The sequence below is a fragment of the Ananas comosus genome, linkage group 18, assembly GCF_001540865.1.
Source record: "Ananas comosus cultivar F153 linkage group 18, ASM154086v1, whole genome shotgun sequence".
NCBI lineage: Eukaryota > Viridiplantae > Streptophyta > Magnoliopsida > Poales > Bromeliaceae > Ananas > Ananas comosus.
Window position 1 is genome coordinate 8773269 of NC_033638.1, and position 15191 is coordinate 8788459.

Below are 15191 nucleotides of genomic sequence, written 5' to 3' on the forward strand. Positions count from 1 at the left end.
TTTAAATGAGTAGTACATTTCAATTCAAATTGTTAATCTAATATTAAAATAACATGAAAATTCAAATATATTAACTTATTTTAAATTGTAAATTATGTTGTACTTATAAATCCAAATTTTATTATTTATTTAAATAAAAGGCTTTTAAAATTAAATTCAACTTGTTTATTCAATAGTGAAAACAACATTAAAGTTCAAAAATATTGATTAAAATTAAATTTTAAATTTAGATTTGATTTATATTATAGTTAAAAAAATAAATTTTGTTAACTATTTAAACTAAACGTTTCAATATTTGAAAATTAACTTTATATTATAAATCTGAATTTAATTTTAGCTATTAAAATTTCAAATTATCTTTAAAATGGTTTTTAACTTGTTTAAATAATACATTAAATTCATTTGATTTGGATCATCTGACTTGGATCATAAGGTCAATTTAAATGGTTTTTCCATGGTCTAAAACATCACTTTGCGCCCATGCAAAGTTTAGCACAATTTTCACTTTGTAACCACATTATTCTTTAAAAAATTTTCTTTACCACCTATTTTGACATAGGATTTTCTGATAAAATAACAATTAAATTAATCAGTTTAATATAACACTGGTTGAGCTATCCAATCAAATAATCATAACTCGAACAGTCAACTTCGGATCAACTATCTATGTTCAAAAGTTAAAATATATATATCAATATATTACATTCTTTCTAATTGAATTTTAGTTTGGACCATCCAATTTCAATTTATTAAGAGTTTTGTCATGAATTTTGACCACATCAACTTTAACTCATCATTCAGCCATCTAAATTGAAGCGTGAAGCTCAATTCAATAATTTAAAAATTTTGAATAAAGTTGGACAACCAAAGTATTACGCTTCTTATAATTTGAGAATAAAGTGTGTAATGTATACTAAAACTTGTGAAGATTATAAAAGTTTAATTTATTTTAATTAAGATGTTGAACTGAATTTGTTAGAACTATTGATCACAAAGTCAAATTCAAAATTTTTTAAACATTCACTTGGGGACAATATTTCATAGTCAATTACTTAGAGATTGCATAATATAATTTGTTAATTGCAATTTTTATATTTGCATAAAATTTTTTATGCAAAAAAATTTTAAATATGAGACAAATTTAAAATTTTATTTTATAATCAAATCATACAAATAAATTCAATTTTTTTTTTGAGAGATAGGTAGCACGCTACCCGCTTCGTTTATTTCATTTAGAAATAAACTTAGCTGGAAATGTGAATCAACTAGGATTCGAACTTGGGTCTCGGGTACCAACCACCAAGCCCTTTGCCACTTGCTCTAGGGACGGTCGGCGATAGAAAATTCTATTCACTACATAGATAAAGATTAATAACTCCGATCTTAAATTGAAAGATCCGATCATCCATTTTTAAGACGTCGTTCGATTTTGACTGTTCATTTTATACCCGCTTGATGAACTTTATTATGATTTCAAAAAATTACGAATTTTATTTTCTACAGGTTTCAAATACTCTAGATCATATTTAACGGAGTGGATCATCCATTCGGAAGATTTATTATTGAAAAACAACTTATGAGTATGAAGGGCTCTATACTCATAAAAATATAGTAGCCCTAGCCTATATGTATATATATATATAATTGAGCTCCTATAGTTTTAAAAGTATCATGTCATTGATGCTTTGGTTGGTTGAATAGTATAATTTAACATATGAAAATGGTCAAAAGGTAAATCTAGCGGCGAAAAACTTACACACACCAAGTCCTTCGTGCTTTTAGAAGCATCATCATAATTGCACATCTCTTAGTCCAAGGGCTAAAACCGACAAGTACTAATAACTTAATATTTTTAAAAAGTATAGGAGCTCAATTCTATATAAAGTTATGTTATGCTACTTTTAAAAGTATCAAGTACTTAGGTGCTTATAAGTTTTTGCTGTTATATCTATTTCTTGAACTATTTCTGCCCATTAGATTTATTTCTTTAACTATTTCTACATGTTAGATCAATTTCTTTAATTATTTTTTTAACTAATTTTAAAAAGGCCGGCTATACTGTTTTTAAAAATATCAAGCACTTAGGTGCTCATAAGTTTTTTGTTGTTAGATCTATTTTTTTAATTATTTTTATCCGTTAAATCATACTATTCAACCCGACAAAAAAAATATTTCAAATCGCTCATTATTGTCTACAGTAGTAATTAATTTACTGTATCAATAGTTACCTTTTTTTTTTTAGGCTGGCTTAAAAGTATGTAAATCATTTTTATTTAATATTATTCTAATCTTAATTATTATATTATCAAAATTGGACATTCATTACCTAGCGTGGTTCGATGAGATTGGTTAAGTATCAACTTATTATTTTTATATGTAAGTACCATTATAGATCACATCTAAAGATTTATATTTAAATTTTTAATATTTTTGGATTTGAGTTATGTGACTTGTGTGTTACGTCGCAGTGCATGGAATAATTTCTTCCTCTTGTAGCCGAACTATGGGGGATAGCACAACTCAACAAGGGGAGGATGTGGTGGTCTAATTTACTAAATAGCACGGTTCTAGGTTACTAATTATTTTTTTCTTTTTTTGGAGTTTATTAAAAATGCTAGATGTAGACTCCAAAGAGGGGTGGTATGTTGGAAAAATCTTTCTGATTTTTTATTATAATATTTTTTAAAAATAACTCGAAAGTTTTAATTTAGTTTTTAAAAAAATTCGAAATGAAACTAAACAAAATATTATAAAGATAAAGAATAGAAAAGGACTGTAGATCGAAACGTGCAGAGCGAGGCTCCACGTGCGAGGCTCTATAGTAATTACTTCTAGCGATATAACTACCACGTAGATCAAAACGTGCAGAGCGAGGCTCCACGTGCGAGGTTCTCCAGTAATTATTTCTAGCGATATAACTACCACGTTCCACCCCTACCCCGTCGGTGCGCCTCTAAGGTGACACAAGACGAACTCAATAAGCTTCAGATCCAGTAGAGAAAACTCGGCGAAAATCGGCGCAAAAGATCAATGGGGAGAAAACAGGTAGGGTTTAGGTATATTCGGATTCTTCGTGAACTCGTACAACTTCGTCCAATATTTATAATTTAGGCAAGAATCTTACTTCAACGCGTCAAATCCGTGTAAAACAAGATAAACTTAAGATTATACGGATAAGAATTAGAATTAGAATAAAGATAAAACCAAAAAATAAAAAAAAAATAAAAAAATGAACTAAAATAAAATAAATCGGGTGTATTTGCGGCCCGCCCGGCTCGTGGTCGTGCTGTGCGTGCGTTTAAACGAGAGTATAACTCTCATTTTCTCCCAAATAACTAGCTTGAGTAAAGTAATATATAAATACCATCAACACCTTTTTAGTTTTCAATATGAAACTAAACTTCATACATGAAAACTTTAGTTGGGCTTCCAAGCCAGGTCCATTAATAATTATTGGGCATCTCAAGATGTCTAACAAATTTTAAATCACAAAAATTCAATAAAATCTAATATGGTATATATGGTTCACAAATTACTTAACTTTTTATATTTTTAGAAAATGGTAATAAAAGATTGAAAAGTTAACTCTTAATGAAAAGATGTAAAATTTACACTTTTTCTTTACTGTATGCATGTAGCACTATCCTGTTAATAAAGCACAAAGTAAATGTCCCATTTGTAAGTGTGAATAAGATAAAATCTCATAGTTCCTTTTGGCACTGTGGGACAACAAAAACATACCGATTCCCGGGTGGCACAATTCTCCAAACATATATGCTGGTTTTTTATTAGGCTTGTTACGCTTGTAGGGTCATATTAAGATAAAATTCAAATTTAAAATTTTGAAATTTTGAAATTTTAAATTCAAATATTTATTTTGCATTTATAAATTTGAAATTTTAAGTTTTAATTTTTAATTTTAAATATAAAAGTTTAAATTTTAAATTTTAAATTTTAAATATGAAATATGAAATTTGAAAATTTAAAATTTAAACTCATAATATACAAAATTAAATTTCAATTTTAAATTTTAAATTACAAATTTTAAATTCTAAATTTCNTAAATTTCAAATTTACCAAAATTCATATTTTAAATTTTAAAATACAAATATAAATTTTAAATTTTAAATTTTTAAAATTTGAAAATCTAAAATTTATATTTTAAAAATAAATTTGAAATTTTAAAATTTATATTTTAAATATAAATTTTAAAATTTAAATGTTAAGTTCTAAAATTTTAAAATATAAATTTTAAATTTAGTGTTCTACATTTAAAATTTAAAATTTATATTTAAAAATTTGAATTTAAAATATAAAACAAAATTTAAAATTTGATATTTGAATGTAAGATCTAAGTTTAAATTTTGGAAATTTTAATTTTAATTTTAAAATTCTAAATATTAAATATTAAAATTTAAAATATAAATTATAAATTATATTTTAAATTTAAGGCTAAATTACATAAAACACCCTTATAGTTATAAATACCCACTTTTTACTTTCACTCCTTAACTTTCACTAATTTATATTTTACGGTCTCAATATTTCAAAGGGTTCCATCACTATTTCGTACATTTTTTATAATTTATACCGAAAATACTCTTCAAAATAACAGAAATATATTAAAAGATTATATTTTTCTTATAAACTAAGTAAGAAAAATTTTGTCATTTTGCCTTCTTTGTTAACGCGGTACCCATTGAAAATATTTTTGAAATTATAAGAGAGCAAAATACAAGTTTTTGAAAATTAGGAGGTAGAATAAAAATGCGGATGTTTACAAAAAAGTTTTCTTTATTTTAGCCTAAATTTAAATATCAAAATTTAATTTTTTATCTTAAATTTTAAATTTTAAATTTTAAATTTTAAATTTATATTTATATTTACATATAGCAAAAAAATTTTACCCAACATATTTATAAAATTATTTTAGAAAAATTATTTTTCTTCCAGAATTAACCAAACACTAATTTTTTAACCAAATTGAATCTCCAAACATAAGTTAATTCTCTAGAAACCTTTTTTTTTTCAAAAGTTAGGCCTCACATCTTTTATGCTCTAAATGCAAAGGACATTTGCCTTAGTTTTGCATGGGTACCTGACTAATACATAGAAAATGCAAAGGACATTTGCATTAATTTTGCATTTGCGCGTCGAGAAAGGCAGTACGGTCGTATCATATCATCTATTATCAACTAATAAATTTTTTTACTATAATAGAATTAAATTATAGGGATATATTTTTAGGCCCCATTTGGTTCGGGAGATAAGCAGGGATAACGAAAGTTATTCCCGCTATTTCGCCAAACGGGATGAAATTTGGTCGGAATATTTTATCCCGATTAAATTTTGCTATTCCCGGTTATTCGGAATAGCAAGGGATTTGCTATTCCACCATTTTGGTAGAATAGTGCTATTCCAATTCTCAATTTTAAACTTAATTAAAATTATAAATTAAATTAAAACTAAATTATATAAATAAAATATGTTATATATTATAATATATTATTTTTATTATAAATTTATTAATTATACTATATTAATACATATTATTTATATTTAAATATTATAATAAAATTTATAATAAATTATATTTAAGTATTATAATAAATTCTTTTTATTAAATTTAAGTTTAAGTAGAATTTTTAAAAAATTTATAAATTTATTATAATAAATTATTTTTATTAATTGTTCCCATCCCTATTCTTATTTTAAAATTTTAAAAATTAAAAATTTAAATTGTTAAAATTTATAATTTATAATCTCAAAATTAAAGTTTATAATTTTAAATTTTAAATTTTAAAATTAAATTTTGATATTTTAATTTTGAAATTTAAAATTTTATATTTTATATTTTTCAAATTTAAATTTGATCTTAAATTTAAAGTTTGAAATTTAAAATTTAAAATTTAAAATTTAAAATTTGAGATTTTAAATTTTAAATTTTGAAATTTCAAAATTAAAATTTTAAATTTAAAAATTTAAAAATTTAAATTCAAATATAATGAGAGAGTAATATCATTATTTTTTATTTATAAAAACTACTATCTTCCTTATTCTATCTTATCTAACCAAAAGCTATTTTTTTATTCCCAAGAATAACTCAATATTCATCCAAACACAAAATTGATATAATTTCCGCTTATATCTCAATTTATACTTATCCCTGGAATAGCCGCTTTTTGCTTATCCTCGAATCAAACGATACCTTAGAACATTTTTGTGTAAATATCCCATATATACTAAAAATTTTTTAAAAAATTTACTAATACCTAAATATAAAGTCCAATCTAACCAAAAATAAAAAGTTCCTCTACTCAAGTAACCCCACCCAACCCACTAAGCCTAATTACAAATAGAAAAAAAAATAAAAAATGATCACTATCTTTCCTTCGTCTCTTCCTCCTCCGCCGCCGCAGCCGACGAAGTAGAGTTCCGACGGCCGGAGTTTGGCCGCAAGAATCTCGCAGGAACCGTAGAGGGTTACGATCGCCACGCGTCCCTCCGTCACAGGTTACCAAATATCGAGACGACTCCACATACAGCGACTCCACATATAGCGACAATTTCAAAAAGTGTCAGTAATTTAGCCACCAGTATTTCTTTTACATGTATCAATATTTAAAAATATCGTTATACACCATTTTTATTAAAGTATTTTTAATAAAAATATAATAAAATATTTTTTAAAAAAAATTATGATAAGATGGGCAAACTTCAGGAATGCATTTTAATTGATGAAGACTATCTTCAGCAATATAACTGTCATATTTTGAATTTATTTTTGTGCATAACTAGTAGAAGACGTGCCTAAATTGTGTGTTTGTGTGTGTAAGACATACACAGTTAATGCAAAGGACAATAGCTGTGTGCAAAGGACTTATGGATAAGTTGATAATGAAGAAAAGGATAAACTTCAAATATCATCATGTAGTTTCACATTTTTTTACTTTAGTATTTTGTGATTTAAAGTATATCAAGTTAGTATTCTGTAATTTTATTTTTATCCTTTCATTAACTTTTCGTTAATATTTCATTAATTATATACAAAAAATTTCAGATATCTCATCTATATTTATCGAATAATCACTTTAGTATTATTTAGTTTTAACTTTATCATTAATTTAATAAAAAAAATTAGTAAAATCGATAATAAAAAAATATAAAAAAATTATAGGGCACTAAATTGATACAATTTAAATTATAAATTACTAAAATGAGAAAATATGAAACTACATGAGTGATTTTTGAAGTTTTTTCTAAAGAAAATTGTGGGACGGAATAACTATTACACGAGGAAATGCAAAAAACGTGTTTAAAGTGTGTGTTTGTGTGTAAGACATACACAGTTAATGTAAAGGACGTTTGCTGGACGTTTGCTGATGTGCAAAGGACGCATGGATAAGTTGATGATAAAGAAATTGTGGAATGGAATAAATAGTACATCGGAAATAGGAAATAAAAAAGACGTGCCTAAATTGTGTGTTTGTGTATGGGACATACACAGTTAATGCAAAGGACGTAGGGATAAGTTCATGATAAAGAAAATTGTGGGACAGAATCTTTCAAAATTTTAATTGCAACATCTTAACTTTTAATTTATTTAATTTAAATTATTTAATAAGTTTTTTTATACAAAATTTAAATTAGTTATTTATTTTAATAAATTTATAGTTGTATAGATTATATAAATATATTAACTAAGTTTGTAAATATAAATGATACATTCTAATTTTAAAGTTAATGAGACACTAACTGACTCAAATTAAATAAATTAAGAGGTTATGTAGTAAATTAAAATTTTTAAAGATTCTGTGATAAGATCAAAATGGTAGATAGTTGAGGGAAGTTTTATATATTTTTACAAATTTTTTTTCCTAAGGATGCTTGTAGTTCGATGCGTGCATATTTGCTGCTGGACGTTTGCTGATGTGCAAAGGACGCATGGATAAGTTGATGATGTGCAAAGGACGCGTGGATAAGTTGATGATAAAGAAAATTGTGGAAGGGAATAAATAGTACATAGGAAATAGGAAATAAAAAAGACGCGCCTAAATTGTGTGTTTGTGTATGGGACATACACAGTTAATGCAAAGGACGTTTCCTTCTGCAAAAAGACGAGACGTGACTAAATTGCGTGTTTGTGTATGGGACATACACAGTTAATACAAATGACGTTTCCTTGTGCACAGGATCTAGGGATAAGTTCATGATAAAGAAAATTGTGGGACGGAATCTTTCAAAATTTTAATTGCAACATCTTAGCTTTTAATTTATTTAATTTAAATTATTTAATAGTTTTTTATACAAAATTTAAATTAGTTATTTATTTTAATAAATTTATAGTTGTATAGATTATATAAATATATTAACTATGTTTGTAAATATAAATGATGCATTCTAATTTTGAAGTTAATGAGACACTAACTGACTCAAATTAAATAAATTAAGAGGTTATGTAGTAAATTAAAATTTTTAAAGGTTCGGTGATAAGATCAAAATTAGAATGCATCATTTATATTTACAAACATAGTTAATATATTTATATAATCTATACAACTATAAATTTATTAAAATAAATAACTAATTTAAANTACAATTTTTTTCCCTAAGGATGCTTGTAGTTCGATGCGTGCATATTTTGTCAAACATGAAATAGAATTTGAATCCAGATTTTATAATCTGTCAAAAAAACTGTACCAAATTATTCTAAAATTAATGTCGTGATAAAGGAGAGATAATTTGGGTCCTTTCCTTTTAAATTTTTTTTACAAATTATATATATATATATATATATATATATATATATATTCTAATTTAGGGTATAAAATATATATCCTAATTTTTGGATATATAGATGGTATTACTCTACTAATTTTGTCAATTTTCTTTTTACCATACACTACAATTTGCCGATGATATGATCTTGTTTTTCGATGGTTCTTTGAGATCAGCAGCAGCGATCAAGCTTATTTTGGGGGCCTTCTCCGAGATTTCGGGGCTCAAGATCAATTACAACAAGAGTGCACTTATCCCTATCAACTTGTCGCAAGACCAGTCCGCTGAATTGTCCGCCTTCTTAGACTGCTCGTTACAAAATTTTCCAATCAATTACCTTGGGCTGCCTCTTAGTCCCAAATCAAAATGGCTTCCATTGCCTCATTAAGTGGGACAATGTGTGTCGCCCGAAACACTTCGGCGGTATCGGCATGCGACACCTAAAAGTATGAACTCTGCACTTTTGATGAGGGGTCTTTGGAATTTCCATACTGCATCGGCACTACCATGGGTACAGCTCATAAGAGAAAAACACTACAAGCGCTTTCCGCTCTCCTTGAGCAGCAGAATTCCAGCTGGTTGCTCACCCCTTTAGAAAAACCTCCTGAAAACCGCTCCACCGTTCTTCACTTCTATTTCCTACTTAACGGCGAACGGGAACAATACACCTTTCTGGAATGCTCGTTGGTGTTCGGAGTCAACCCTGCAGGCCAGCTTCCCTCATCTGTACGCTACAGCGCGCCTCAAGCATGCGTCGGTCAAGACTTGGCTTGCAAAGTACGCGCTGCAACTCCATCGTGGTTTCGTGTCTCCGCTGATTGAGGAAGGTCAGGATGAGATACAGCGCTTCTCTGACCTTGCAGTTGATTTTCCTCTTTCAAGCGAAGTGGACTCGATTGCTTGGAGATGGAACAACGGTAGGAAATTCTCAGTCCACAGTGGTTACAACTTCCTCATCTTTGGGGGTGTCATTGATCGAAGGATCTCCCAGCTATGGAAACTAAAAATTCCTCTCAGAATCAAAATTTTCATGTGGCTAGCCTCAAAGAATAGGGTATTAACGACGGACACTCTGTCCAAGCGTGGCTGGCAGGAGCCGTCGATTTGTGCTCTGTGTCACAGGAATGGAGAAAACCTTGAACACTTACTTTTCGAATGTACGTATGCAAAGTCCCTGTGGAGGATCCTGCTACATGGAATGCCGACCACTATACATCTTTTATTAAATCTACCGGGGGATTTGCCAATTAGATGGAGCAGAGCAAGGAATTCACAGTCAGGTCAGGCAAAGATACGCCTCGATCACTTCTTCGCAGCGGCGTGTTGGGAACTTTGGAAGGAAAGAAACTCTCGAATATTCGAAAATCGAGTAGCGGGAAGCGACGAAGTGGGCAACAAAGTGCTATCCTCTGTTAACTTTTGGAATTCTACCCTGAGGGATTAGGGAGACTGGAGGAGTGTGAAGCTTACCCACGTTTCTCTTATTATCTAGTATCTTGTATTTTGTCAATTCTCAAATAGGGGCTCCCTGTTTAATCAAAATAAAATAAAATAAAATAAAATCTATTGGAATTTGATAAACCTTTACACATAGGGATAAAGTTATTATGTATAAAAATATTAATTTTATGGCTAAATTATGAAAAATTTCCTTAATAAAATTCGTTTTTCATTTTTCTCTTTTGTCATATAAAAATCTATATTTTACCTCCTTAAAAAATAAAAAATATTCATAGAGGATACGGTGTTAATTGTATTGACAAAATAATCAAAATAATCTCTCCTCCCCAATCCTCCTTTATCTGTAGTTTCCCTATTTTCGTCCTTCATACCTCCCTTGACCCCACCTCAGCCTCCCCCGCCACCTTGCCCTTGCTCTCCTTCATTCGGCGACGGTGGAAAGAAATCGGGGTGGGCGCAGATAGCTAGAGGGTGGACGAGGGTGAGACGGCGAAGGAGACAAGGGCATGGGTGTGGACACGAACGGAGGGATGGGGACGTTGTCGGTGAGGCGACGGAGGCGGCGTTGGTGAGAAAGGACAGAAAGGTACTTTAGATATAAAAAATATATAATAATAGAATAGAGTCAGAACCCTAAAAGAACATTGACAGTATATAGGGTACGAAGTGAACATTTTTTATTTTTTAAGGAGCAAATTGTAGCTTTTTAAATGACAGAAAAAAAAAAGTGAAAAAACAAATTTTGTCAGAAAAATTATCTGTAATTTAGCCTAATATTATATATATAAGCGAATTATGTTTCCTAAAATCCCCCTTTAAACTTTCTTTGTTATTCAAATCAACTCTGACTATTAGTAGCTGTTAAATCTCCTCGGTTAAACCCGAATTATTTCTCAACCCATATTAAAATAGAGATGAAATTAATATCATTTTTTCCACTTCTTATTTATCTATTTTTTTAATCTATATCTCCTAACCTACCTCTCTCGGTGTTGATCGCATTCTTTCTTCGGGATTCTCGCCAGCGACACCTCCGGCGACAACAGCAGCGGTGGTGACGGAGATCCCTCAATTGAGAATTTTTTAAAACCTCCGATGAAAACAGCAGCGGTGGTGACGGAGATCCCTTGATTGAGAAGTTTTCAAATAATCCATTTTTTTAACCCTCTAACGAAGGTGACATGAATCTTTAGATCTATTCCTTGTATAAGATTCTATTATTTTAGTTTTTTGAACTATCAACAATATATATTTAAAGCTTAATTTTACAATTTTAATTAAGTAGGAGGCACCAATGAATGAGGATATAATGGAAGGAAGAATAACTTCATCTTCTTGAGTCATAACTAGAGAAGATGAAACTTTTTCTTCAACGGCTCGAGAAAAAACATAATTGTTGTAAGAGTAAATAAAAAGAGAATAAAACCGTTTAAGAGCAAGTAAAAAAATTAGGAGCATGTTAAGGACAAATAAAAAGGGTAAGTGATAGCAAAATATATCTAAATAAATAAATAATTATTTTACATAAAATAATAAATTTTTTTTATTGTGCACTAATAGAACCGAACTCTAAAAATATATTTGAAAAAAATTAATTTTTTATAAATTAAGGTTTTTTGTAGAATAGCAAAACTTTTTTGTTTAAGAGAAAGATAGTATATTACCTGCTTCGTCTCGAGTCTCAACCATTAAGAACTTTGTCACTTGCATTAAAAACGGCCGGTAATGATAAAATTTTATAAAAATAAGAAACGGTCGGTAATGATAAAATTTTATAAGAATAATTTTTATATTAACTATTTAAAAGAATAAATATGAAAGTTAAAAATTTTATAATAATATATAAGCAAATGGCCGTGCATTAAAAATTATTAATAGGGAGTACTAGTGCCAGCCGAATAACTTGGCCCAAGAACCCGTCTTTCGGTGAACACGGACAAAAACTAAAAAAAAAGAGAAATATTTCTTCTTTGATTATCGTTTTTTTTTTAAAGCATTATATGCATATTCTAAAAGGATATACATCATATATTCTTTCATCCTAAGATTCTGATTTTATCACCGACCGTCCCTAGAGCAAATGGCAAAGATTTGATGGTTGGTATTCGAGACCCAAGTTCGAATCCTAGTTGATTCACACTTCTTGCTAAGTTTATTTCTAAATTAAAATAAACGAAGCGAATAACGTGCTGCCTATCTCTCAAAAAAAAAAAAAAAAGATTCTGATTTTATCGGCTTTTACTGTTTGGAATACTAAAAAATCAATAAGTTTTGTGAACTCTAAAATAATGAGGTGCACATGTATATTATACACTCTCTTTTGGAGTATACACTTTAGCTTTTTTTTGTTTGTTTAGGTTGAACTTTTAATTTCTCTCATGTGGTTTATCGCATTTTTACTTTGTTACTTTATAATTCAAAAAATTACAGTTTGGATGAAAAAATTGTTTACAATCTACTATCCACTCGTATATTTTTTGATATACGAAATTTTATTTAAAAAATAAAAAGTAAACACAATATTACCAAACGAGGCCTAAACTTTTTTATTTAAAAGTTATAATTAATTAATTCTACAAAACAAAAAAAATCAGAAGATGTTGAACACAAATTAAACTTGAAGGATCATTTTGAGGGAACGTACTAAATCTAGCACCATTTTTTTCTTATAATAATACAATACACCACTCTTTTCTAGTAATAATACAACATACATAGCTATTGGGGACTAACTTTTTCACATTTAATGTCCACGGTCTCTAATGCAGGTGTCAAAAGATATGATAATTGCTATTCAAGATTTTAAATTTGAAGTCTAACCGCTTTACATTTCTAACTAAATATGTTTCTATAAAAATGAATATATAATACAGTGAGTAGCATGCTATGGTTCTCTCAAAAAAAATACTTTCATATCTTTCCTCGTCATTCCATTTTCGTTTAATACTAAAATAAAAAAAAAGGATCACATAAATTCTTTAGGGAAAAATTTTTCAATCCTAGCATGTAGGGTTGTAATGTAAAAATCCTTTTTGACCCAGCATTTCTCAATATTTTTATCATTAAAAAAAAAAAACTATCAATTAAAACTACAGTTGCCTAAGGGCTGTTTGGTTCTGCGTAAAATTGTGAAAAATAATTTTTTAAAAAAAAATGTTTCAGAGAAAAATAAATTTTACATTCTTTAGTATTTGATTTATAGGAAAAGAAAAATAGTTGGTTGTTTGGTTTAAAGAAAAAAATGAAAAGATAAAAAAAACAAAACTATTATATGTATTTTTTTTTCTATTCTACATATTATATATTATTGATATAATAATTATCATACTGCATATATTATTATTATAATTTTTATTTGTGAATTAAATATATTAAAAATTATATTATATGATAAATTGATAAGCATATAATATAATATATGTAAAAATATGTTATAATACCATATAATAAATATGAGTCCGGCTACTATACTATTATGAGTACGATCGCCCTCGTACTCGTAAGTTATTTTCGATGATAGAGCTTCCGAATCGACGATTCACACCGTTAAACATTATCTAGTGCATTTGATATATCTAGAAATCAAATTTTATAATTTTTCGACATCATTTACCTTACGATCAAAAGCTCACAAAATTGACAATTTTTAACGACCAGTATGGAATACTTGCTAGTTTAATGGTGCAAAAGAATCCGAATAGTTTGAATTTTTGATAGAAAATTATATTCACTACCTAGATAAAGATCAATAACTCGGATCTTAAATTGTGAAGGATCCGATCATTCATTTTTAAGACATCGTTCGATTTTGACCGTTCATTTTATGCCCGCTTGATGAACTTTATAATAATTTCGAAAAATTACGAAATTTATTTTCTAGAAGTTTCAAATATTCTAGATCATATTTAACAAAGTAGATCGTCGATTTGGAAGCTCCATCATCGAAAACAACTTATGAGTACGAATGGCCCAATATTCATAATAGTATAGTAGCCCTACTCTAATATATATATATATATATATATATATATATAGTATGGCTACTGTGCTATTAGGAGCACAACGCCCTTTTGCTCATAACTTTCTAACCATCTATAAATTTTGATGGATGGTTAGGGTGAGAAAGAGAAGAAAAATTGAGTATCTTAATTTCTCTTCGTTTTTGAATTTCTTCTCAATTTTTTTTTCTCTAATTTTAACCGTCCATCAAAATTAAAATTGATGGATGGTTAGAAACTTAGAAGCACGAGAGCTGCTGTGCTTCTAATAGCACAGTAGTCTTAATATATATATATGATCGAGCTGGAATACTATTTATAGTATTTAAGCTCTTTCTTTTGCTATTGATTTTTTACTCATTAGATCTACACTTTAATCAACCTCACACTTTAGATCATACTATTCTATTAAAAATACAAATCTAGTATAGTAATTTAAATCAAAAGTAAAATAAAGAATTATTGAATAACATCTAAAATATTATAAATTTCCAAAATGTAATAATAAAAATGCATTAACTAAATTAAATAAAATAAAGACAGATTAAATGAAAGCATATTACAATAATTAAATTAAACTAAAAAATACTAGTAATAAGAGTTGGGCTAGAATACTATTAATAGCAAAAAGTTTTTTTTGTTATCAACTTTTTAGCGTTTAGATCAATTACTCTCATCATATCTAATCATTAAATTAAATATTATAACCCAATGGGTACCACTCAACCCTAAGGAGGCCACTTAACGCTAAGGGAAGAATATTATTTGTAATAAATACATATTATGTTGATCATAACTTGTATCGTAACAATTGTAATAATTGAAAAGGTAGGAGGGATAAAATGGGCATTTAGGTCAAATTTTTGGCGGAATATTAGTAACATGGATTATTTTGATGGTTTCACTAATTTTGAAATGCATTTTTAATATTGATAATTTTTGGCAGACTCTATG